The sequence below is a fragment of the Leucopleurus acutus genome (genome assembly GCF_964270905.1).
Source record: "Leucopleurus acutus genome assembly, chromosome: 15".
Lineage (NCBI taxonomy): Eukaryota > Metazoa > Chordata > Mammalia > Artiodactyla > Delphinidae > Leucopleurus > Leucopleurus acutus.
Window position 1 is genome coordinate 38,780,089 of NC_139157.1, and position 26,844 is coordinate 38,806,932.

Sequence of the window (26,844 nt, forward strand, 5' to 3'; positions counted from 1 at the left end):
CTAATTTCACCACCCACTAGCTAAATGTGTGCACTTGGCAAGGTACACTTTTGTCACAGGGAATAACTATGCCTTCTTTACTTTTCCCACACAGTTATCGTGAGGATTACATGAGATTATGTTTATAAAGCACTATCCACTCCACTCACAATAAAGACTCAATTATTTTATGTTAGTCTTAATTTTCTTTAAATACAAAATTAATGTTTACAAATGTACGTGCTGGTTTTTCTTAGTATGGAGATTTCAATTGTTTATATAGAAATATAAATGCTTTTTGATACAATTTTTTCATGACATTAGTTCATAATAAAAGGTAGATTTCAATTAAAACATGTTATTCTCCACTGACACAAACTTAAAAAGTTGACAAGAAAGTAGTAAAATGCTCAGATAACAAGAAAATGAACCCACTGCCACTGTCTAAATGAAATCGCAATGGGTTAATAGGAAAACTGTACTGGTTTTCAGAAAACCAGGCAATGAGCCTAAACCAAATGTAACGTCTTCCACTCTTTCCTGTTCCCTTGGAGCTTTGTTCTCATGGGAATCCAAGAGTGGGAGGAGGCTTCCCACAGGCTGAGGTTTACTCCATGGTCTCTGATCTGCCATCTTCACTGCAACAGGGGAGCAAATCTCTCACTGAGTGGGAAAACACAGTCCTGAGGGGCTGGAGGGGGCCTCAAATACAACAGCAGCACACAGAAAACTGTTTCTCAAAAAAGCATTAGAGATTTATGTCCACCAGTCAGTGTCATCAAGACTATTTACTTGTATGTATTGATAACAAAGCTGTCACTATGGTCTCTAAGGAGATCCGTATTAGGTGAGTAGTAAGTTTATAGGATCTGATCGGTAATACTATAAGCTTTTCTTCTGTTTTAAAGGATATAAATTTAAAACATTATTTTGGTGGGCTAGCTGTCTCCGTGGAGAACAATTTAAATAAGCTCAGCTAAGAATGTAAATATTAAACCAAGCTCAGTCTCTGTACTAATCACTGGCCCCTGGCAGACACAGGATGGAAATGCCTAGCTCAAGTTCTTGGCATGCATGCTATTAATTTGACATTAACAATAGACCCTATCAAGCTTCCATTTAACCATATTGATCTGTTTTCTAAAATAAAAACCTCCCACTTTATACCTTTTCCTTGCTGTCCTCTGGCTTTATAACAACAAAGATATTTTCAGGGACACCCTCAATAGCAGGATTGATGGATCAAAAGCATACCCACCTCTGTCTTTTCTGCCCCCTGTGTGGCCTCAATAACTTGATAGTTTCCAGCTCCCCCCAGATTTCTTGAGTGCTTTTTCAGTATACCATGACCCCTGAAGGAAACAAAGGGAAAAAAAGATGTATTAAGATAAACATCCTCCTTCCTTGTCTCTTTCAGGAAAGAACAAATGGTTCCTTGAGCAACAACATCCAATTTAATGACAAAATGAGACACAATTTTAAAACAACTGTTCATTGTTATTTTTTCATTCCTCATCCTGATTTCTTTCATATGTTTCAGATTTATAACAGGAGCAGGATAAATTTCCTTGAGTAAGCAGCTCAGCAGTCTCATAAATGAGGAGTGTGTTTCCTGTTATTATTTTGTTCCCTTTTCAAACACACCAATTGTATTCTGATCAATCTTTCTTGTGTTTTGCCCCAAGACCGTGTAACACAGGCGGTCAAAGACGTACCTACTAAATAGTAAAATCAACAGTATAGCAAAATATATTTTTTTCTTCAGCTTTTCAACTTTCCATTGAAAATAGTTTCACTAGCTGAGTGACAGCCTTTCTCAGATGTGTGACTTGAAAAGCCATAAATCCCTGCTTTTGAATTTCAATGCCAAGGAGCAAGGACATTGTTTTCCTCAATTATATAATATGGAGATTGGAACTCTGGAAGAGAAAATCACCCAGTAAAACCTGGCCCACACATAATGCCTCAGCATCAAAAGGTAACTTGAAATTTTGCTATGAATAGGCATCTGATGCACTTGCATGGTTTTCCTGTTCCTATCCTTTTAGATATTTCTATATCAAAAGCCCCCACTTTAAAACTAATAATACAGAAACCAACTGAGTTATTTTCATTTCCATATATACTCCTGAAGAGGTGGCTACAACCGATCGCTGGGTAAACCAGGCTCCCTTTAACTCAGGCAGTCTATATATTTGAGCAGACACATAACAAATGCTTAGTTGTCCTAGATGAGAGAGCCATGTTTCTTTCCTGTTATGGAAATCATCTGTTCCTTTTTCTATAAAGCGTGAAGCCAGGAATGTCAATATTCCTATGCTTGTATGGGCTAACTTTACTAGGGTTATTCAGAGCAGGAGAGAGTCTAGTGCTGTTTGCTGTTTTCTTCTCTCCTTTCTATCTAATAAACCACCAAATTCTGTCTATTCCAGGCTCAAAATTGTCCTTGAACTCACTCTTCCTTCCAATTCCATTCCCACAGGCACCATCAAATTCCACCCTCCTCACCCACACCTGCCTCCATCCCATCAATTCTTACAGAGATTATGCTATCTCTCACTAGTCTCCCTGGTTTGAGAAACACCCCTTCCAGTCCATATTCTACAGCCCACCACTCACTTTGGGATAATAACTGAACTTGTGATTGGTATAAAACCCAGGAATTATACGTGGTAGAAGTATTTCACCATGATTCTCAAAAAAAGTCTTTTTCTCCAAATGCCAATAGCATGTTAGCCATCTTTCAAGTTCATCTGTAAATAATTTCATTACTGTTCTTTCCTCTGCTTCCCACATTTCCTTATAGCTTACAAGTAAGCCAGTAAAAGAAAGTCCTCAGGACTTGTAACACAGAGGGAGAAGCACTGAACTCAGTTCTAGTTCCAGCTCATCCCTGTATCAGCTGTTGACTTTGAGGAATCATCTTTTTTGTAGGTAAATGACAGAGCCTTGCTTATCAAATGGGATGGAAATATTTACCCTGCTTATCTCTCCACGTTGTTTTGGGAATCAAGAAAGATCACATACAATAAAAACCACATATGCAATGTTATTTTATTACTCTTCCTGAAGTACTACAAAAGCAAAAAATGTGTTTCTTGTGTTTAACACTAGATTCAGTTTGGGGGTCCTAGAAAGGTAGCTGTGATCACACTCCCAAGACTTACAGCTTCCTTTTGGGATTGTGATGGTCTAAAGAGTTTTGTTTTGGCTTGCAAAGGAATAATAAAATACCAAAGGAATCATACTCTAGCATATTTGGATTCCCAAGACATACTGAAATCGAAAAGAGGAAGAAAAGGAAAAGGGACTCAAAACAATGAGAAATCTTAATTGGCTGAAACTGCCATTTAATTAAAATAACTCAACTGTCACTTATGGCACAAATGTTAATACAATCTCCTTAAAACCAGCTGAATCCTCCAGACATCACTGGACACTTTGCAATAGGAAATACAAGCCCATTCCCTATCACTGTATTGTAGGTTTTTAATTGGGGAATGTATAATGTGTACAACAGGATGAGTTCATTTTGCTTCTAAAGAGGAAATAAAAAATATCAACCTGAATATCACTCCACATATAAGCAGGACTGTAGCCTCCGTTTAAGTAGGTTTTATTTTAGACTAAAAAAAACCCACCAAAGGCATATATTTGAACTCATGCATCTAAACAGACCAATGAAAGTGTAGAAATTAAGTGCAGAAGGGGAAGCAGAGAATGGTAGGAATAAAGTCCACAGCTGTGTTTTCTTAAAATCTGGTGAGAGGAATGTTAATCAAAGTTCACAAAGTTTAAATTCTCCTTTGAACTGCATAGGTATAATCAAGTAAAGAAACACAACCCTCACTGAAGTATAATTTTTTTATTTGAAATTATTGTCCCATATTAAGAAGGTAAGTTTGTTCATTCATTCATCCAGATACTCAAAAACCAATACTTACTGATTAGACTTTGTACAAGATGTGATAAAATGTGCTGGTTTGAACCCCTTGGCCACATGGGGCTAGCAACAAATATCAAAAGAATTGCACAAATAGGTCATATTAAAAACTTCCTGTTTCTTCCAACCAGAATGCGTATCAGCCCCCTGTGCTCTCACTAGTAGGCTCTGGGCCATCCTTAAAAGCCCAACTCAAAGGATGCTGCTTTTGTAAAGCTATTTGGAACTGCACAAGTTTGGTGTGAGTCGTAACCCCTGCCCCTAAATCACTTTGTTCATAACTCTCTGATGCACTTATCACGGTTGACTTCACATGACAGCTCTGTGTGTGTCAGTCTCCCCTAGCAGGCAGTGAACATCTTGAATGGCAATTTTTTATTCATCCATCTACAGCACTTGGCACAATATATTGTAGGTACTCAATTAGTGATTATTGAATGGAAAATTCATACATCTTTACTTGCATGAGCAAAAGGTATAGAATAACTTTAAAAGGAAGAGTTGCAAATATTTTACACTTATTCTTGCTACATGTAGTTCTAAAAAGATGAATTTATACCATGAACTTATACCTTTGTGAAAATATGGAAAATTCATGTATTTATAAAAGTGGTCACAACCAAATTAGCATTATTCTCTTCAAATTCCTTTATTTACTTATTCTTAAGTTTCCCTCTTCTGACCCTTAGATTAGTATCCTCTATTTCTTCCTACTTGATTGATTTGTATATGCTTGATTTCTATAATTGTGATAGCTTTTAAACTAACCGACTAACCAGATCCTTGGCAACTGCTACATTTTCAAAAGCTTTAATAGCTATTGTATATACATAAAATTGCAAATAACCTGTTTTATCCCTTCCATCATTCAGCAAATATTATTACCTACCATGTGGTAGATGCCACAGAGAAAACAAAGACCCTGTTTCAGGGGACAGAGGGTTACAGCTAGAGCAGGTGATAAGAAATATACAAAAATGACCAAAATCAGAAATCTAAGCACCATATCTCTAATTTATCTAAAATTATTAATTAAAAAATTTTTTTGAATGAAGCCTCAGTAGCTGAAGAATGAATTAAGAGGAACTGATGAAGATGACTAAGAATCAGAAATACAATCATGTTTCAGATGCATTTAATACTAATAGTTAAACATCCTGTCTGTCTCCTAAGATTCAAGTCAATACCATAACCATAGGCAAAGTAAAATCAGGTTTTCTTGTTTTCTCATATTGAGCTGCATGAGCTGCTTGCAAATTTTGGAGATTAATCCTTTGTCAGTTGCTTCATTGGCAAATATTTTCTCCCATTCTGATGGTTGTCTTTTCATCTTGTTTATGGTTTCCTTTGCTGTGCAAAAGCTTTTAAGTTTCATTAGGTCCCATTTGTTTATTTTTGTTTTTATTTCCATTTCTCTAGGAGGTGGGTCAAAAAGGATCTTGCTGTCAAAGAGTGTTCTGCCTATGTTTTCCTCTAACAGTTTTATAGTGTCTGGCCTTACATTTAGGTCTTTAATCCATTTTGAGTTTATTTTTGTGTATGGTGTTACGGAGTGTTCTAATTTCATTCTTTTACATGTAGCTGTCCAGTTTTCCCAGCACCACTTATTGAAGAGTCTGTCTTTTCCCCACTGTATATTCTTGCCTCCTTTATCAAAGATAAGGTGACCATATGTGCGTGGGTTTATCTCTGGGCTTTCTATCCTGCTCCACTGATATATATTTCTGTTTTTGTGCCAGTACCATACTGTCTTGATTACTGTAGCTTTGTAGTATAGTCTGAAGTCTGGGAGCCTGATTCCTCCAGCTCCGTTTTTCTTTCTCAAGATTGCTTTGGCTATTCGGGGTCTTTTGTGTTTTCATACAAATTGTGAAATTTTTTGTTCTAGTTCTGTGAAAAATGCCAGTGTAGTTTGATAGGGATTGCATTGAATCTGTAGATTGCTTTGGGTAGTAGAGTCATTTTCACAATGGTGATTCTTCCAATCCAAGAACATGGTATATCTCTCCATCTATTTGTTTCATCTTTAATTTCTTTCATAAGTGTCTTATAATTTTCTGCATAAAGGTCTTTTGTCTCCTTAGGTAGGTTTATTCCTAGATATTTTATTCTTTTTGTTGCAGTGGTAAATGGGAGTGTTTTCTTAATTTCACTTTCAGATTTTTCATCAGTAGTGTACAGGAATGCAAGAGATTTCTGTGCATTAATCTTGTATCCTGCTACTTCACTGATTAGCTCTAGTCGTTTTCTGGTAGCATCTTTAGGATTCTTTATGTATAGTATCATGTCATCTGCAAACAGTGACGGCTTTACTTCTTCTTTTCCAATTTGGATTCCTTTTATTTCTTTTTCTTCTCTGATTGCTCTGGTTAAAATTTCCAAAACTATGTTGAATAATAGTGGCAAGAGTGGGCAACCTTGTCTTGTTCCTGATCTTAGTGAAAATGGTTTCAGTTTTTCACCATTGAGGATAATGTTGGCTGTGGGTTTGTCATATATGGCCTTTATTATGTTGAGGAAAGTACCCTCTTCCAAAAATGGGCAGAAGACCTAAATAGACATTCCTCCAAAGAAGATATACAGATTGCCAACAAACACATGGAAGAATGCTCATCATTAATCATTAGAGAAATGTAAATCAAAACTACAATGAGATATCATCTCACCAGTCAGAATGGCCATCATCAAAAAATCTACAAACAATAAATGCTAGAGAGGGTGTGGAGAAAAGGGAACCCTCTTGCACTGTTGGTGGGAATGTAAATTGATACAACCACTATGGAGAATAGTATGGAGGTTCCTTAAAAAACTAAAAAATAGAACTACCATACGACCCAGCAATCCCACTATTGGGCATATACACTGAGAAAACCATAATTCAAAAAGAGTCATGTACCAAAATGTTCATTGCAGCTCTATTTACAATAGCCAGGACATGGAAGCAACCTAAGTGTCCATCAACAGATGAATGGATAAAGAAGATGTGGCACATATATGCAATGGAATATTACTCAGCCATAAAAAGAAACGAAATTGAGTTATTTGTAGTGAGGTGGATGGACCTAGAGTCTGTCATACAGAGTGAAGTAAGTCAAAAAGAGAAAAACAAATACCGTATGCTAACACATGTATATGGACTCTAAAAAAATAAAAAAGAAAGAAAATGGTCATGAAGAACCTAGGGGCAAGACAGGAATAAAGACACAGACCTACTAGAGAATGGACTTGAGGATACAGCGAGGTGAAAGGGTAAGCTGGGGCAAAGAGAGAGAGTTGCATGGACATATATACACTACCAAACGTAAAATAGATAGCTAGTGGGAAGCAGCAGCATAGCACAGGGAGATCAGCTCCCTGCTTTGTGACCACCTAGAGTCGTGGGATAGGGAGGGTGGGAGAGAGGGAGATGCAAGAGGGAGGAGATATGGGGAATATATGTTTATGTACAGCTGATACACTTTGTTATACAGTACACCATTGTAAAGCAATTACACTCTAATAAAGATGTTAAAAAAATTAGGTTTTCTAATAATTAAAAATGTAATGCTTGAATTGTAATATTGCTTTTACATAACAACTTGGCAAAGTTGACCAAGAGTCTTTAAAATGTTGACCAGCCTTGACCCCACAATCCCACTATGAAACTCCCTTGACCCTTTAGGTTCCTAGGATAGCCCTCTTTTTACTTTTTGCTGCTGCTGGGAGAGGAGAAAAAAGGATTTTAGCATTCAATAAACACCTGTTCTGTGTCATGAGCCTTGCTAGACACTTTGCATTTTATTCCACTTAATCACAGTTAATCTTTGTTTTTTTTTAAAAAAAAGAAAAATGGACTTTTTTCAAAGCTTAAAGATGGTGAGATACCTCCCTAAGGTCACACAGCTAATAAGTCACAGAGGCAGGGTTCAAGTTCAGCTCTGTCTGACTGGAAAGCCTGCGTGATCCACTATGCATCATTGCTTCACAATATTCCTGGACTCTTGACCTAGTTTTACATACAACTTTTCACCTGTATTCTTTTTCTCATGACTAAATGGCAATTCCTTGATGCCTTGTATCTCAGAGCTCTAAGAAACATGACTTTTTTGGAGAACTGATCAAAAACAATTCATTTATTCATTTCCTCTATTTTTTCTTTTAACCATTTCCTCTTCCTTCACATCTCATATACCAAAGAAAATATACCTAATATCTCATCCTGAAGAGAAACAACTTCAGTGCTAAATGCCTACTGAATTTATTTTGCAAATTCATAGAATTTGGATGGATATAAAAAACTTTGATTTAAAAGGTTTCTGGCTGTGGACTATAGACCCAAAGAATAAATTAAACAGACTTTGTTTAGTAAAAGATTTCATAGTTTTCACTCTCTTTTTCATTCTCTCATTATATCATTATAACCTAAAAACAAGTTTGTTGTGAATACCGTTTCATGTTGCCCTCATGAAATAATATGGTGCTCAAAGTATAGCATAATGATTGAGAAGCAGAGTTTCTGAAGACAGACTTTCTGATTATAAATATTTAGTGTATACATCTGGCCTGGTTACTTGACCTTTCTGGGCAGGTCTAGACTTCTCCACATGTAAAATATCCATAATAATAGTACCTCTCGTATACAGTTGTTGAGGAGTTAAATGACATACTAAATTTAATTTGTATAGAACAGTACCTGGCACATACTGTGCTTAATATGCTTTCGATTTATTAATACTCTTATATAACAAAGATAAATAGAACGCTTATGATATGAATGATATGAATGATATATATGATAAAAACAATAAAAAGTTCACATTTAAATATTAAGTAGCTTTAAAAATAAGGCATCTTAAAAAACATTTAAATTTTCTTACTGTTGATATACTATCTCAGTTGTACTCTAATTGAATGGCTTAGACACATTAGTGTGTGTGCATGTACATGTGTAAAACAAAAATCTGTGTGCAATTCTTATGAGGAATTTTTAAGTTTTCAAGTATTTTTTTCAAAAAGAATATAGGTCCCTCAAAGAGCGCAGACCCCAATGCCAACAAAGAAACCTCCCACTTTGTACCCAAAGCCCTGCTTCCTGAAACCTTTACAGGCAAACAGTTACAGCACAAGGCCAGAAATACTGAATGAAAAAATAGGGAGAGAGGGAGATAAGAAAAGATTACAGCACTTCTATCTAGCTGGCCAGTGTTATTTCTCTGTGATGGATGTTCATTCCTCTGCTTCACGCTTTAGCCTTTCATGCAGCTGTGTGTTACTCCAAAATATTGAAAGAGCTCAATTTTGGCCATTAAAATATGTTTCTGGATCTCCAGGAGAAGGTTTACTTAATATGGGCAACTTTAAATCCTAAAAGAAGAACTTACCCTTCTTACAAGAGCTGATTAGTTTTGACATTTTATCCACTCTCCTGAAGAGTCATTTATGGGCTATGTTAAATACTAAAAAATAAAGTAAGATGTGGTCCTGGTGAATCTTCTACAACAGAGAGAAAACTCAAAGCAGTATCTCAAATATTAGTCGCAAGTTCTTGCATTGATATTGAGTCAAATACTCTGCCATGCAGGCCCACTTGACCAGATCGGAGTTTAGCTTGTTGGTTTTTCTCAAATATAAATATTTCCTTGTTAATAGGGAAAGTTACATATTCCATGAGGCATAAAGAAAAATTACTTTCCATTGACCCAGAAAACTTACCTTGCAACTATGCCTGAAGGAGAAAGGAACTGGAATGAGAGTATTTGAAAAAAGAACTCTGGCTGCCACAGCTACCTACCTTGCTCTAAGTTCATGTTTAATTAAATTTACATCAGTAATTCCATAAATTGCTTTCATGTTCATAGAACTTAAGTTATCATCTTTGATTCTAAGGTCAGACACTTACTGCTAACAATGCTTGTGCCTCTGGGGGAGGCTTGGCCCTCTGCCAGGCTGTACTGCTTCTCCCATGGTGATGGGCCCACCACGACTATACAACTCCATGGGGGACAATGGGACACCACCAGCCCCCTGGTTGCTCAGCAACAACCCATTATGACTGCTCCTCTTGGACTACTAGGCAACAGCACTGAGCCTGACCCAGCTGCTCCCAGGCACTGCCTCTCAAGAGGGCCAGGTTAACAGGAGGCCAAGGGCCCTAAGTGACTAGTTACATAATCTAACACATTTCTCGGGATGCTCTCCAACTAAAAAATCAGAGCAGAGTTAGTTCCTACCCTGAAGGGTACCCTTGACCGTATCCTTAATTTAAACTCTACCCTTGAATCTTTAGAGAAGCTGACAGAAAACTAATGCATCAGAGTCAAAATCTGTGGCCAAAAAAAGTCTATTAAAAAAATCCCATACACATACATAAAGGAGGCCATTCTTTTTTTAATCACATTTAAAATATGACTTTCAAACCTTTCTTAATTTCAAAGAATTTTACTATTTACATACTTTCTGTTAACAGACCCCCCAAAATGGGGAAAACATATTAAACCACTTACTTTTATGGTAAGACTGTTCCTTAAATAGCTTAACACATAACTCTAGGTATAGCAATTTCTAGGAAAGATCTTCAATTCTTATCTATAGTTTAACCCACATTTATGTCTTCTTAGTTCTAGACTTTTAACAAATAGAAATTAGGCATATTTTTCCATCCGTTAGCTGACCTACCTTTTAGGACAAGGGCAACAACCCAGTCAACCAACCTAAAAACTTACCCACACATGGAAACATGAGTCCAGCCTTGCTCCCGTCTCCTCTACTGTCACTTTCCTCTTTGTTGTGGAAAAAGAGATGTGTGCTCCAAGAGACGTGGACTCACAGCCAGTCTACCACGGTACAAATACGATTCTACTGCTCCACTTATTCAAAACCTTCAGTCAAGTCCAAGCAATTTACCGTGAAATGCAAGGCACTTCTGAATCTACTTCCCTTTGAATTTCCACCCATATCCGCAGCTGTCCAATATACTGATCTAATTATAGTTCCCTAAATACATCACACATTTTAAGCCTCTTTCCTCTTCCTAGGACATATTCCTCTTTGCCTGGCAAACTAGTGGTTATCTTTCAAGATCTAGCAATAACATCACCTCCTCTGAGACACTGTCCCTGGTTTTAGAATTTCTTATAACCATCTCTGAGCATCTTCTACCTGATTCACACTGCTATAGCAGCATTAGTCACACTGTTTCACAGTAATTTACTTACTCAACATTAATCCCATGTCCTTCAAGGGCTAGGACCTTGCTCTGTTCAACTTGGTCTCCTTGGTGCCTGGCATATTCCTTTGCATTAAGAAGCTGTTTACACTATGGCTTTATTAATGATTAGAGAACAAAACTCCTAGGCAAAATTGTAAAATAGATGAGGAGTGGGCATTATTAACCTCTTAATTAACCAGGGATGGGTAATAAAGCAATTCAAATCAAAACAAAAACTTAATCTCCTGACTTCTGGGCTGGTCCTCTGCCTAAATTATGATGAATCATTGAGAGCAAATAAGTAGATACCTCTGCAGTGATCCAATCCATCCAGTAATATGGCTAAAATAATCAGATTTCCTGTGTCCCTTTTTTTTTTGCGGTACGCGGGCCTCTCACTTTTGTGGCCCCTCCCGTTGCGGAGCACAGGCTCCAGACGCGCAGGCTGAGCGGGCATGGCTCACGGGCCCAGCCGCTCCGCGGCATATGGGATCTTCCCGGACTGCGGCACGAACCCGTGTCCCCTGCATCGGCAGGCGGACCCTCAACCACTGCGCCACCAGGGAAGCCCCTGTGTCCCCTTTATTATAATCATAATAACATGAAATTCAAGGGAGCTACATGGTCAGGTAACCAAATCACTAAAAGGTGGTCTGGAGCTGGTCTCAGGGAAGATAATTTCCCATTCAGATTAGCAACTCTTAAAGCAGTTTTTGCAGGAATCTTGGTGCAAGTAAAGTAGGGAAGAGAGTAGAAAAGAAACCAAAAATTTTAGAGCTAAATAGAAAGCAAGAAAAAGCTATTCTAATTTTAAAAACCTCCTAAGAAATACTTCACAAAACAGCACTTACTCAACATCTGTCTCCTGCAAAGCACTAATTTAAAAAAAAAAAAAAAAAGGAACATGAGCAAACAACACACAAAAGCCCACAAATGCAGCAGCCCAGAGTAACAGCATGAAGCCACTCAACCTCTTACTTCACCACTTCAGTAGCTAAAGATATAGGGCCTCCATTTTCAAATATAACAATGCTCTTATGCTTTTTCTACAACTTCTTAGGTTCACATATGTGTTTATCTAAGATACTGCCAAATTTTTGATATTAGCAGTAATGTGATTGTCTAAAATAATCCATGCAATCCAAACTCTAATCAACGGACATCTAAATTTTTAGCTTATCTGTGTTAAGCTGAGAGGGAATTCTTAGTCTATTACAAGCTTGTGGTTCTAAATACCCCTAAGTCTGTGCTTCACCAAAACTAGGAAACCTGCACCCTTGGAAATACCAGAATGTACTCACAACCACATGATAAATTTTGTTTATCAAAGGAGTCTTATTGACAGTATATATTTAAAGCATGTTTTTATACTAAAACAAAATGAACACATTATAGAGTGCATAATGTATACAAATATGTAAGATGAATATGAAATGTCAAAGAAACTTTGTACTTTTCTATGGAGCACTGTGAGTTATGCCTCTAGATTTCTGGGAGTTCTTTGGTGGAAAAGCGTGAGAAGCCCTACTCTAGGCGATTCCCTCCTAGATGTTGAGGAAAAGATTACTTTCATGTAAAAAATATACATCACCTTGGCTCTAGCATACCACGACCACTGAACTCAAAAAGTGCTACCATACTTAGACATACCATTACTTTTTTTATTGGAACTTAACCTTTATAACATCTTTTTTATTTTGAAGCAAAAACAGTCCTAAATCTTTCTGCAGGTACCCCACAGGACCAGTCTAAACTCCTATATATGTAAGACCGTCCTTCAAATAAACATAATAGTCACAAGTAATGGAGGCGTACTGGATGCCAGGAAACGTGCTGGGTACTTGACAATCATTAATCAAAAAATAAAACTGTAGGTAAATAGTATCATCTTTATTTTACAAAAAAGAAGAAGTAGATGAAGAGGAGGAGAAAGGGGGAGGGGTTAAGGGGAAGGAGAGTGGGAAAGGAAACAGTTTACAAAAGGATAAGTGACTTTCCCAAAATAGCACTGCTCATTAGGAGCAGAGCTGAGCTCTAACTCCAAAGCTTGTGCTTGTTTTTCTCTTTCTTTATACATCATGTTATACTACATTTCCATGCCCACTTTCCCAGGTGTTCATTTCTCCTAGAGAAATATCTCCATTTTACAACTATTCCTTCCATCACTTCTGCAATAACAGACCATCCTGATCAGTGTTCGTGTGTGTGTATTTATTTGTAGGAGTAAAATATCCCGAACAATTTGGCCATGGAAGAACAGAGTTGGGCCGTCACTTCCTTTGCTCTGGATAAGATACTGCTATTGATACAACTTAAAAATATGCTACCTATGTTGGACAACCACTTGCCATTATATTGAATTGGCCATAAACCAAAATTCTTTAGTATTGTTTTAACAGATTCTGCTAATAACCATTTCTTCTCTAACTGGTTTCTTTTTTAAAATGTATACAACGCTTGTATTTACCTACATATAAACAACCTGTCAAAATAAATTTTTATTCATAGAGTCATAGATTATATGACTCTCTACTACTTTCAAGGATAAAAATTAGCTACCGGGGCTTCCCTGGTGGCGCAGTGGTTGAGAGTCCACCTGCCAATGCAGGGGACACGGGTTCGTGCCCTGGTCCAGGAAGATCCCACATGCCGCGGAGCGGCTAGGCCCGTGAGGCAAGGCCACTGAGCCTGCGCGTCCGGAGCCTGTGCTCTGCAACGGGAGAGGCCACAGCAGTGAGAGGCCCGAGTACCGCAAAAAAAAAAAAAAAAAAAATTAGCTACAAATTTAAGTCCAAAGTTTTCATCCCAGCACTTAAGATTCTTCACTACAGCCTCAATGTATCTTTCCACCCAGCCCCTAAAATTTCCACCCAGCCCCTAAAATTCTACACAGCTCTGTCTCACTCTTTTCTGTATTTGTACCTTTATTCATGCTGTCCTCTCAATCAGGAATGCTTCGTCGATTCATTGAAATTTTATCAGTCCTTCAAGGACCATCCCAATTACTACATTGCCTTTAAAGTCTTTCTGATTAATTTCAAAGTTTATCTTCTTCTTTGAAACCCCACAGCTTTTTTTTAGTTCTGTCCTAGTACCTATTACAGTCTGCCTAGCAGGAAAGGTATGTATATTATTTTCTCTTACCTCCCCCAAACAGATAGAATCCTAAACTTCTTAAAAAAAGATGGAGTCTCATTCCACTTTGCAATATATCACTAAACACAGTAGCTGAATCCAGGAGGGTGCTTTTTAATAGATGTTTATTTGAATTTAGTTAACTATTCATCTCAGAGATGCATGTACTGAGTTCCAAAATTCATTAAAAACTTAAGTAAGGAATATCTATAACCAACCACAGAAAAGAACCTGAATATCAATGGGTACATATAGTACTAAAATATGGAATTATAGGCTCTGTTTAGAATAATACAGGTATTTTTTTCACTGTATTGATCTCATGATGAACTGAAATCGCACCATTCATATTGGTGTAATCATGTTGACAAAAACTGAAATCTCAAGAGATTAAGAGACTTTTTTAGGGTCACATGACTAATTAAAAGCTGCGTTGGCCTTACAACAAAGCTTTCTAATTTCTAGCTTAGTTATTTTTCTCTACTATTATCATCCAAATCATGTGTCGATATGTTTTCATAAATATTAGCTGCAAAAATAGTTATGTAAGAGAGAAATATTCTCTTCTTTCTTATATATTAATAATTTTCAAATTATTATTTGTACAGGTAGAATTTAAAATAAAATTCATTAATGATGATTAAAGAGGATTATAATACACAAAATTTATTTATACAAATCTTACTTATTTTGCAACTTAACTACAAAGACAACAGTCAAGAGTCAGGATATTAACAAATGTTGTTCAGTCAAAATAAATGTCATAAAACCTATGTCATAAAACCTATACACTAATAATAGTCACGGTCTTTACTTATAAGCCAGTCCTACAGATTTAATCAGAGCCTGTTTATGCCTCTGGTTTGTTTTTAACCTCTTGTCACCAATTTAGAGGATAGTAAAAATTTTGCCTGCCCAACATCCATTTCCCCTTGAGAAGCCTTTCCTCCTATAGTCACTGCATGTGATTCGTTGTTTCCGAGAATGAAGTTGAGATTCAGACCTGACATATCCAAGCTCTAAGTGCCCTGAGCCACAGTGGCTCAGAAGTGATACGTGACACAAACCTGCCTCAACAGGCTTATTATTACGTTTTTCCAACCCAGCAAATGCTTAAAGACTGGGTTTGTGGTGCAAGTTAGTCCACCTTAGGGCTGGTGCCAAAGCTACTAAGTGAAGACACTTTTTTCTCTTTGAATTTAAACTTGAGGAGTTAGGCCTGGAGCTGTTGATAGGAATTTTGTCACCAAGCAGAGCTTGAGAATGAAGCCAAGTTGAAAGAGAGTAGAGCCAAGAAGTAGAAGGGAATAGGGTCCTTACAAAATAATGTGAGCTCTAGATCAAGCTGTGACTGAAAGCTGGGTTACATAAATCTGATAAATTCTCCCATTCTCCTTAAGCCAATTTGAAGTGGATTTGCTGTCATGAGCAACTGTAACATTCCTAACTAATGCACTCAGGTATCTGACTTTCTCAACCCACAACAGATTCAAAAGGTCATAAAGAGAGTGAACAGTAAGAGCTATTACATACATCAGATGAAGTAGCAGCTTGCGGTTTGAAAGCGATGATGAAGACAGGTAATATGTAAAAAAAGAAAATAAGGAATTTCAAAAATGTGGAGTCTAAATTTTAGTCAAGGACTTACTCCACATGTCATCCTGGGAAACCTCTCAGTCCCAGAAAAACCAGGATAGTTGCCATGCTATTTGGGAGCACAGAGATTCTTGCAGTGATTTGCATAAACAAGAAGATAAGGGGTCATTAGGTCACAGAGGACTCAAGGTAGGTGGTGGTGAGGCTCTGAGGTTGCTGTACTTGTAGGGGAGAGTGTGGTAAGCACACAGAATTCTTAGGTTCTCCACTGACTTGTACTAATTGGAAATGTGCAATCCACTGAGAAACATCTTACTCCAAGCAATCAGAGCATGGAGACTAAAAAATAGATGGATCAAAGAATTGGCCATCCCAATGAAGCCAAAGGACAAGTGTAGGTGTGAATCTTTGGATTGGTGTAAAAAACAAAAAACAAATATAGGAGGCTATGCCCAGAGAGTTTCAGAATTTGAGATTTTAGGAAGGAACAATTTCATATGATAAATCCAGGTTGTGACTACAGAAGGGGCTGGGTGAAAGGAAGTAAAAGAGAAGACTACCGCTTGAAACTGTGGAGGTCACAAACTGAGAGGCTGTGGTGTTGGGTGTAGACATGAAGTCACCCAGATTGAGGACAGGAGACAGGTGGGAGAAGATGACCGTACACCTGTTGCTGGAGTGTTCATTGAAGGAGGGGTTTGTTCAGGTGGTGAGTAGATCACAGGAATGAGCAATGGTAGTTGATGGCATAGTCAGATGGCTCCAAGGAACAGGAATGAGCAATGGTCTACAGGTGGGAGGGTGTATGGAGGGCATGTGTCCCACCTCCCTACCCTGAGATTCATGACCTATGGAGTAATCAGCAGTCTCCAACAGGAAGGACTCACGGGGAAGTGGGATACCCCTGGGAGAGTCAAGATTCAGGGCTAGAGAAAAAAGTGGAGGTTAAGAGGAGTTTACTGGGACTGAGCAGGTGTTCCAGAGGGCATGACAGAATGGTTTTGAAGGAAGAATAAAAAGCAGAGATTAGGTCAGGGAGAGGCAGCACAAAGCATAACGAAGTTTCAAGGCAGAGAGGAGAAATGAGCAGACAAACGATAAAAACAGAGATTTGAAGCATTAGAAAATTAACTGTTTTTCAAGGTTAATACAATTACATGTTCCAAAACTGGTAACATGGGAATTTAGAAAGAGCTAGCAGCTATGATGTGGGATGTGGAATTCCTTTTCCTCCTGGGATGAGGTGGTGAGTGACAAACGTGGGTCAAGGAAGTTTAGGGAGGCAATTGAAGAGCCTGCAGTCATGTGTAGGAATGGTGGCCAGGAAGGCATGTGAGAGGGAGTTCTGTGGGACTTCAGGATGATAGGGCCAGTTATAACGAGGTGGGCTCCAAGGAGGTGCAGGGGCATGGGATGCTATTTCAAATCAGTGGGGAAGGAATCAATGACAGAACAAACGAATTTGAGACAAGACTAGTGATTAAAAAATGTTAATAATAAAATTAGATTACCTACTTCATCCCCTACTAAAATAACTTCTAAAGGATTAAAACTTTAAATTAAAAAAGACATCAACAGTACTATTAAAAACATAGATGAATATGTTTAAAGGGGAAAGTCCTTCTCAGAAACTATGTGAGAAGAAATTGACAGCTTTCACATCCACAAAATTTAAGGATTTTACAAAGCAATGCTCCCTAAAATAGTTAATGGCAAACAAACGAAACTGATTAAAACATTGCAACATAACATACAAAGAGTTAACATCCTAATGAATAAAAAGCTCTTGAAACAAACAAAAAAGGATTAAAAACAGGCAAAGAATACTAAAAAGCAATTCGTAAAACTAAATCCAAAATATCCAATAAACATACTGACTAACTAAAAATATTCGGCCTCATTAGCAATCAAAGAAATACAAATATGAGGTATCTTTTCCTACTGATTTCTAAATTTAAAATTTTTAAACAGTATTAGTATGTTGGTAAAAATTTTGAGTATAAATTGCTGCAGGCTTCCTGGAAAGAAATTTTGCAAAATGTGTCAAAAATGGTTAACAAGTGAATATCCACTGACCTAGCAAGTCCATGTCTAGAAGTCTATTCAAAGAGATTAATAAAACAGCCATGTACAGTGTATAAAAATCACAAACAGAGTTGTCTACTATGGTACTGTTTATACAACCAAATTTGGGAACATTCTGCATATTTGCCAATAGGGGTTAGTTAAAATTTTAATAGAACACTATGTAGCCATTAAAAATATGATTTAGCACCTTGACAAGATATAGTAAGATGAAATATTAAGGGAATATGATATACCACTTTTCTTTTTAAAATCTACATATATGCAAAGAATTTTATAACTAATGGTGGAATTTAGGTGGACATTATTTTCCTCTTAATACAATTCTGAATATTTCTGATTTTCACTGCAATGTGTATGGTCTCAGAAACACTATTTCAAAACTTTAAAGTTTAAAACTTAGTGGTATTTTAAGTGGCAAACATTACCTGCTCAGAAAAATTACATGTGGAATAACCCATTATAATGTAATAATAGGGAGCTGACAAAAGGATGAGACTGAAAGAAAAAAATCACCTGATTATATTTTCACATCTGTGATTCTTAGTGAATAATTTATAATAGCAAGCATATATTGTCCTTGGAAAAACTGAATTCTGCATTTGAACATTGCCAATATTTAAAGCAATGCATTTTAATGATTTGTTTTCCTTTTCTTATTTCTGTGTTAAACTGATGATTGCCACAGGGTGCAGCAAAATTAAAATGTGGACTAACTGGAAAATTCTGTTTCATACCCTTAAGAGCTGAAATTTTATCTAGCCAAAAACTATTTCATGGGTCACTTTGAATAATAAGAAAAACGTTATTTTTTAAAATTTGCTCTTCCTATTCACTTGTATTCTGGTAATAATAATTTTAAGAAGAAAAAAATAATTTACAAACTGTATACCATTATTACATTAATATAAAAACATTCTTACAAATGGACAAAGACTGGAAGATACTCAATACTGAAGCAATTATGTTTGAATATTAGAATTGGAATTTTAAAATCTTTCAGTGTTCTTAATAGTGTGATGGTTTTATGATAAAAAATATCTGCAGGAAAGAAGCTAACTAATAAAGTAAACTTTTAACAATCCTTTTATAAGATAATTTGAGATGTCCTTAGGTATAACTGAAACTGCTGTCATTAGTCAAAATCATATTTCATTAATCCATATTTTAAGTGGATTACATTAAGACAAAACCCACAAAGTGAGGAACTGAACCAATTTGCTATTAGGACCAATAATAATTATTGACAGGTAATATGAAATTTTTCAACAAATTAGGTAAATTAAGATACTTTTTGAAAGAGTTGGTAAAAATAAGCATCTATGAGTAAAAAAAAATGCTTTGTTTCCTCCCATTTTGCAGTTACACCTGAAAAGTTTATATTTCCTTTCAAAGCATTCAAACCTAGAACCCAAACGTGGACTTCTCAGAGTTGGAACAACCTATGCCAGGTTTTACTTGAAGCTTAATATCCTTTGGCAAAAATCCACAAACATCTCAGGGAGCTGACCCAGATCTACCCTGTGAAGAAAGTATTCCCCACTTCCCCCGAAAACGTTCTCCCACTCCTCCCTGAGGCAAACAAATACAAACTATGCCCCCCATGTTGCAGACTGGTCCCATACCCATACTGTCAAACCCATATGGTGCAAAATGAATGGAAAACCTGAAATGACCTCATTTATATCTATGGCTGGGTTGGCGGCAGAGGGACCGTGGATGCACTGCCCAAGTTATCACACTGCTTATTTTGTAACCATCTTTACAACTGATACTGAAGATGGGCACATTTCAAGTGGCTAGCAATCCAAAATCCAGGTATCAGGTTTCTTCTTGGGAACTCAGGAGAATCTGTTCCATGCCTCTCTCCTAGCTTCTGGTGGCGGCTGGCAAGTCTTGGAATCCCTTACATCTGCATAACTCCAATCTCTACTTCCACTGTCACAGGCTTGCCTTCCCTCTATGAGTCTCCGTCTCTGTGTCTCTTCTCTTCTTCTTATAAGGACACCAGTCATACTGGGTTAACTCCAGTATGACCTCATATTAACCAACTACAACTGCAATGACCCTATTTCTAAATAAGGTCTCATTCTGAGGTTCCAGGAAGTACATGAATTTTAGGGAGACATTATCCGACCCAGTAAACCCACCAAATCTGCCTTCATTCTTCTATTGCCACCTTTGTATATAGTGCTGGTCCTCAACCTCAAGCCAAGAAGCTGAGAACCACCCTTCATTCCCACCTCCCTTTAAATTCATATCCCAGTTATCATCAAGCCTGATCATTTTCCACTCCTAATATTTCTAGACTCTGCTACTCCTGTTTATCCCTAATCCCTGAATCACTCTCTAGCACGTCTTGCTTGGGCTACAACAGTCTGTCCAGTACTCCTCAAATCCAATCTTCTCCAAGCTACAAGAGTATATATAGATATATACATACAGCTTCGTGGCATGTTAGAAAGATGTACAGTTGCTTTTTTTGGTTTGTTTTTCTAATTTTTCACTACCGTGAAAAGTTCTGCTGCTTTACTGCAATGAGCATAATTATGATAGACATCCTTCTTCAGGGATACAGAAACTGAGAGGCAGAGTGGTTTGTGTGCAAGCCCTGTCCTTTGTAACATCTTCTCCTGACTTGATAGATTCTTTACAAACCTTCAGAATGCAACAAAATCCATTATATCTATAATCTAGCTTTTTATAGATTTTATTAGATTTGGGAAAGACAGACAAGAGGGGCTTATTTCAGTGTTTTGAGATTTAATATTATACCTGGCTCCAGAAGCCCCATGATAGAAGTACTTATTCTCATTTTTTAAATAAACAAAAATAATAAACGAATGTAATTGCATGAGTTATAAGCCATCCTTGTTTACACACACACACACACACACACATACACACTGATTTTAAGAACAGTGTTTTCTTCTGAGACGTATTAACCCAGCCCATAAAGATTAGTGTAGAAATAAATCACTTCATAGTCATTTGATATAAGCATGTTTGGGAAGACAGCTTAACTCCTTCCTGTCTTCCACGAATTTATTCCTGAAACTATCACACTGAACCTCAGTTTCTTCCTTTCCTTCACCCAAAAAGCGAAAACTTACAGTTAACCATGCTTATTTCCACACTCCCAAAGGGGATTCTTTTTCATCAGCACAGTAGATTTTAGGGCTTAGCAGGAAATAGGGGCTATGAGGAGGCGGAATCCAGGAGATAGAGGAAGGCATTTAGCTCCATTTATATTGTCTATAAACGCTTCTGCTGTTGCTCCCCCAAACAAGTGTTCAGGCTGTGTTGGCTCCAGACTACACAGTCTTAAAGTATTTCTATTCCCTTGGCCCATTTTCCAGTCTGAGAAATCCTATTTTAACTGATCCAGGATCCTAGGTGAGATTCCTTCCTCCTATTCAGGAACATGTACAAATGTGAATTGCTTTATTCTTATATAGACAGCTCTGAACTTCTTTTCCAACCAAGCACCCAACTCTTGGACACCATCACATTTTAAGAATAGGCGTTATTGGAGAACACATATCTACTCTGATTTATAAAGTCCGTAGCATGCTTTATACCTGGACAGATGCATAAAACTGCTATTTGCCTTTGAGAGCATGAATGAAAAATATATCCCACTTGAGTATAAAGTAGACTACCTATTTGATTTCTCAAAGTCAATTGTACTTCCAATAAAAAGAAAAATAATAATAACCACTTTGGTTTTCTGGGTAGGTTCAAGTATTCTCTTTATGTAATGTCACTAACCGATAATGACTTATAAAAAGTACATTGATCCTATTAATATAAAAATTACTAAGACCAACAGGATTCAGAGAGCATGTACTAACCACAGAAGTTTTAAAACAGTAAGATAGGAGCCCTGGATTTATCCCTAATACATGATTTTTGCACATGTCAATCACTTAAACTTGGGCCTTAGAGCTCTATATCTAATAAAATATGTTTAATTAGTACTTAGAAGAATTATGTGGCATCATAATTACGGATGCTTATTTTATCATAGGATTTACAGGGTTTTTCTGATATTCAGAAAGGATTTTTTTTTCTAACTCAATTAAAATCTTGTGTTGAAGGAATGGAAAACCACTGAATCTACTATCAAGCCATTCAGGTCTGAGTCTCATCAACATCCCAAAAATACGATTTTCAAATTGCTTTATTTCCCATTCTCAATGGAGACTGCAGGAAATTTAGTCTTAATTAAGCCTGATTTACTCTCATTTAGCATTAAAAAAAAAGATACTGGGGGAAGGGATGAATAGGCAGAGAACAGAGGATTTTTAGGGCAGTGAAAATACTCCCTATGATAGATGAATACATGTCAGTATGTGTTTGTCCAAAGCCATATAATGTACAACAACAAGAGTGAACCCTAAGATAAACTACGGACTTTGGGTGATTATGATTTGTCAATGTAGGCTCATCTATTGTAGCAAATATACCAGTCTGGTGAGTGAAGGAGGCTATGCGTGTGTAGGGGTAGGGGGTATTTGAGAAATCTGTACCTTCCTTTCAATTTTGCTGTGAATCTAAAACTGCTCCAAAAAAACCTGTCTTTAGAAATATTTTATTTCCGAGAAATGTTACATTTTTTTGCAAATTTGTTTGCTATATCTGAGCTCTAAATTTGAAAGGAAGCAAAGTGTTTCCTGGCCAACCATCTCTCTATGTATATATCAAATCATATATGATCTAGTAAGAAACATTTATTTCTCCAGAATTTTCTACATTTTGTAAATACGTAACTTCTACATAAAATTCACTCTGTACTGCTCTTAAAAAGTTAGACATACGTTTATCATACAACCCAGCAATTGCACTGCTAAATATCTATCCAAGAGAAATGAAAACATGTACTCACAAAGACTTGCATGTGAATGTTCTTAGCATCACGATTCACAATAGCCTCAAGCTGAAAACAACCCAAATGTCCATCCACTGGTGAATGGATAGACAAAATGTGGTATATCCATACAATGGAAAACTTCAACAATAAAGAGGAATGAAATACTGATACACGCTACAATATAGATGAATCTCAAAAACAGTATGTTAAGTGAAAAAAGCTATAAACAAAAGATCCCACATTTTATGATTTCATTTATATAAAATGTCCAGAGAAGGCAAATCTATAGATACTGAAAGATTAGTGGTTGCCTGAAGCTGAGCAGAGAGTAATTATAAATGGGCATGAGGGATCTTATTGGGGTGATGAAAATGTTCTAAAACTGAATTATGGTGATAGTTTTACAACTTGGCAAAATTTCTTGAAAAATCATTGAAAGGGGTAAATTTCTAAAAATTTAAACTTCTAGTTTAAAATTGACTAAAGAGGAGAGAAAATTCTTTAACAAAGAATGAAATTTGACACAATTTTAAATATCCTGCATAAGGTATTCCATTAGTCTTTGATATTTTGTTGAAGAAAGTTGTGGTAAAGATAAAACTAAAAAATTAATTACTAAAAACTTTTTGCAAACTTTTTTCCAATATATACTTTGCTTCAAAATTAAATCATTTGATCTTCCAAAACACTGTTTTAGAAAATGAACTCCCTTAACATAGTGTCAGCAGAGGGTTATTGACCAGCACCTGACATACTAACAGGAAAACAAGGTTTTCAAATTGCTGGTCTAACTAACCTTGATCCAGAACCTACGCCATTACAGCACTTCCTGTGAGATTTATGGCCATCAGATCTCATTTTAACAATCCAGATTCTGAGCTTTCTGAATATTAAATCCCAGAAGGAATTTTTTTATGTGTAGCAATGTCAATAAGAAGAAAGGCATCTTGTGAAGAGATAAAGTGGACAGATGGATTTTGAATCTACATGTACACCAAGAGAAATGCAATACTCAACAGTAGTTCTAATCCATACTTTTTCAGTATCCAAACCATTAATATGAGTGTTTTAGTATTTAGTTTTTCTAGTTGAATGTTTAAGTGGTCATCGGCATCGAATCTCCATTTTACAGTCCTGCACAGACTCTAATAATTTCACCTGCCGTTTTTTTTTGGCTTCTGTTTTCTTAGTGTTTCCTGTGTGCCCCACTTGTACCAAGCGCTCTTCCAAAGAAACCGTGTTCGGATGTGTTCCCTGGGATGAGCTCTACGAAGATGAAACTGGCCCGTTCATCTCAGCCTCACTCGTCAGGGGCTGCCAGTCAGGACAGCTGGTAAATTGGGGTCATCTGCCCCTGAAGGCAATGAGTTGCTATGGCATCAGCAGTCAGGACCCACGCCCTCCATCTCCTGAGCCCCTGCGACCACACTGCACTCCCGTCCCTCCCTGGCTGCCGGCCGGTGTCCTAGGCTCGGTGAAAACCCAGTAGTTGCAGAGAACTCTTGATTTGACCCGATCTAATCATTCCCATGTTTTATCAAATAATGGATGGAGACTGGTGAGATGAGGTGACTGGGCTAAAGCCACACAGCTCGACGCGGGCAGAGCCGGCGAGAACACTGGTCTCTGCCGACCCGGCGGCCGCGAGCGGCTGCCTGGGGCTGGGAACGCGCAGCCCATGGGAACGACGTGGCATTGCCCGTGCGAGAGGCGAAGGCTCAGCAACTTATGAGAGGATATCACCAATGTCCAGCTTCAGGGCAGAGTGGGCAAAGAGGTGACCAGACCTCCCTGGTTATGCCTGTTGGCCTGAGAGTCCCCTTCCACTCCGCAAGTACCTCTGCATGTTAAATGATGTGGTCGCTCTGGCCAAAGAGGCGTCCACTTTGAATTCCCCCCATGCTCGTGCGGACTGGCCGGAAAATAGGAAAGTTGCTATAACCACATCTTCGCTCTCTCAGTCTCCCCTGACTGCCCAAGTCCTTTCCCTCCATCTTCGCTCCAGAGACCCCCACCACTCCCGACTCCCCTTCACCACGTACGTACCAGCCGCGCGCAGAGCTGCTCGCCGAGCCTGGGCTGGGTTCCGGTGCCCGGGCTCGCCCGGCCTCTACGTGGCCGCGAACTGCGACGCGGGCTCTAGTTCGCTGCCGCCTCTACCGTCCACGAGGGTGCGACCGCGTCTGAGCTGTTGGGCTGGGGCGCAGCCAGGAAGTGGCAGCTACTCCGGGGGCGGAGAGAGCGGCTGCCGGGACCCGCCCCCGAGTGTGCGGGGCCCCTCCCCCTCCCCCCACCCGGGTCTTGCTCTCTGTGCAGCCACTCCCGCCAAGGGGCTCTCGGGGCCGGCGCGACGGTGGTTCTTGTCTTTTGGCTCCCTGGGCAGCGTTCTTTTTCCTGCGTGCGCGTTAACAATCATCAGAGATCATCACAGAACCCATGCCCTCCTCGCCTACCACTCTCAGTTCCCCTCGGGGAGGATTAAGGTTCTACTAAGAATTTACCTGATGTGACTGAGGGAATTTCGCGTCCCTCCCTGCTCCCGGAGGCTTCATCTGCAGACCCTCTGACCCATTTGTGCGCGCCCCCGAGCGTTTGTGCTCCAGGTGTCTTAAGGTTGCACTTTACTCGTGGCTCCTTGGAGAAGGTAAGAATGTGCATGGTTTTCCTATCTGCACCCGGATTGTGGGTATTCGTGGGTTTTTTAACGCATCATTTTAACAGATTGAGAAGCCATGTGCAATGTAGACAACTTTTGGACAAAGAAAAGCAGAAATGAACGTCTACCGAGTTTCACTTCAAGGTTCTCACTAAGAAAAATGAAGTCCTTACTATTAAGGTCTCATTGTGTCTTTTAGAAAGCATAATAGAGAGATGATGATACTGTTCTTAAAATTAAGGTGCTCTTCTCTGCTTCCTGAGAAGGTGGTTTCTCCTCACTGAAGTCCTGAGATCCCCTCTGGTTTCCTGAAAGACATTATTAGTGTCCAAAATCTGCTTAACACCAATATGTTCACAGATACTGTGCTCTGGCTTCCTACCCAAGTCTATAACACCTGTCATTTCCCTACTGACTACTTCCAATGTTTTCATAGGCTATGTGATATAGAAAAATGTTTTATTTTAATGTATCTGCCAGTGGTCCTACCCTTAGGCTCTTTAAATTATTTAATATTCCTACCCCCACAATGTGGTAATACCACCTCTGTTTCCAGATAAATAAAGTGAGGCTCAGCAAGGTTAAATAATTTGAATAAAGTGAAATTGCTAGGAAGACTTCAAGTCAGTTTCTGAGTTCAAGTCTTCCTGCCTTTAAGGTTGACGTTCTTTAAATTATACCTTGTTAGTAAAAGTTATGATTTTTCTAAATGCCGACACTGGTACACTTTGTTTTATAAAAACATGGTTATTTGTATGGTCATACAAATAGTAATTAAAGAGATTGAGAGTTATTTATATCTTGAGTGTAATTTCAAGTGTATAATAAAATATATTATTATTATTTAAGGCAAATTATTCTAAAGCCTATTTATTTTAGAGAGCCTGTGTTAGAGATGCTAAAATGTTTGGATTTATGAGTTACAGTGCAATGATTGGATTTTTATAATTCTGAAACTGTACTCCTTATACTCACAAAATTTGTCTTGTAAAACCTGTATTTTGGGACAGGTTTGATAAAACTGTTAGCCCTCGCTGATGCACTTTAAAGTTAACGTATTTGAAATCATCTGAACCACTTGAATGTTCGCCCCATGAAAGCTGTATCTTCGCTCCATGAAAGCTGTATCTTCGGTAGCTAGAATAGTACCTATACAAAATAGCTGCTTAGTAAGCAGTTTTTAAATGAATAAATAGAACCTCACTTTCTTCAGTTAAGACAAAATAATGACTTAATAAAACACTACTTTTAGTTTGCTTTTGTCTATTTATAGTAGATTGAAGATTTTTGATAGCTTCTCATTTCTACTATGAAAGTAAGGAAGATGAAGGAATCAGGTAGAGCCTGAAGGTTTGTAGTAGCTGCTGTTGGGAATGGTAGCAAAAACCTGA

General features: G+C 37.9%; 1 protein-coding gene across 1 annotated transcript in view; it reads right to left on the bottom strand.

Moving 5' to 3' along the window:
• The window catches only part of PKIB (cAMP-dependent protein kinase inhibitor beta), a gene marked incomplete at its 3' end in the record, with an annotated part of 101,350 nt that extends 76,447 nt beyond the window's left edge, over positions 1-24,903 (bottom strand). Inside the window, exons 1-2 of the mRNA XM_082855483.1 lie at positions 24,844-24,903; positions 1,238-1,331 (exon numbers count right to left, since the gene is read on the bottom strand). The remainder of the gene's footprint in view (positions 1-1,237; positions 1,332-24,843) is intronic.
• Positions 24,904-26,844: the final 1,941 nt, after the last annotated feature.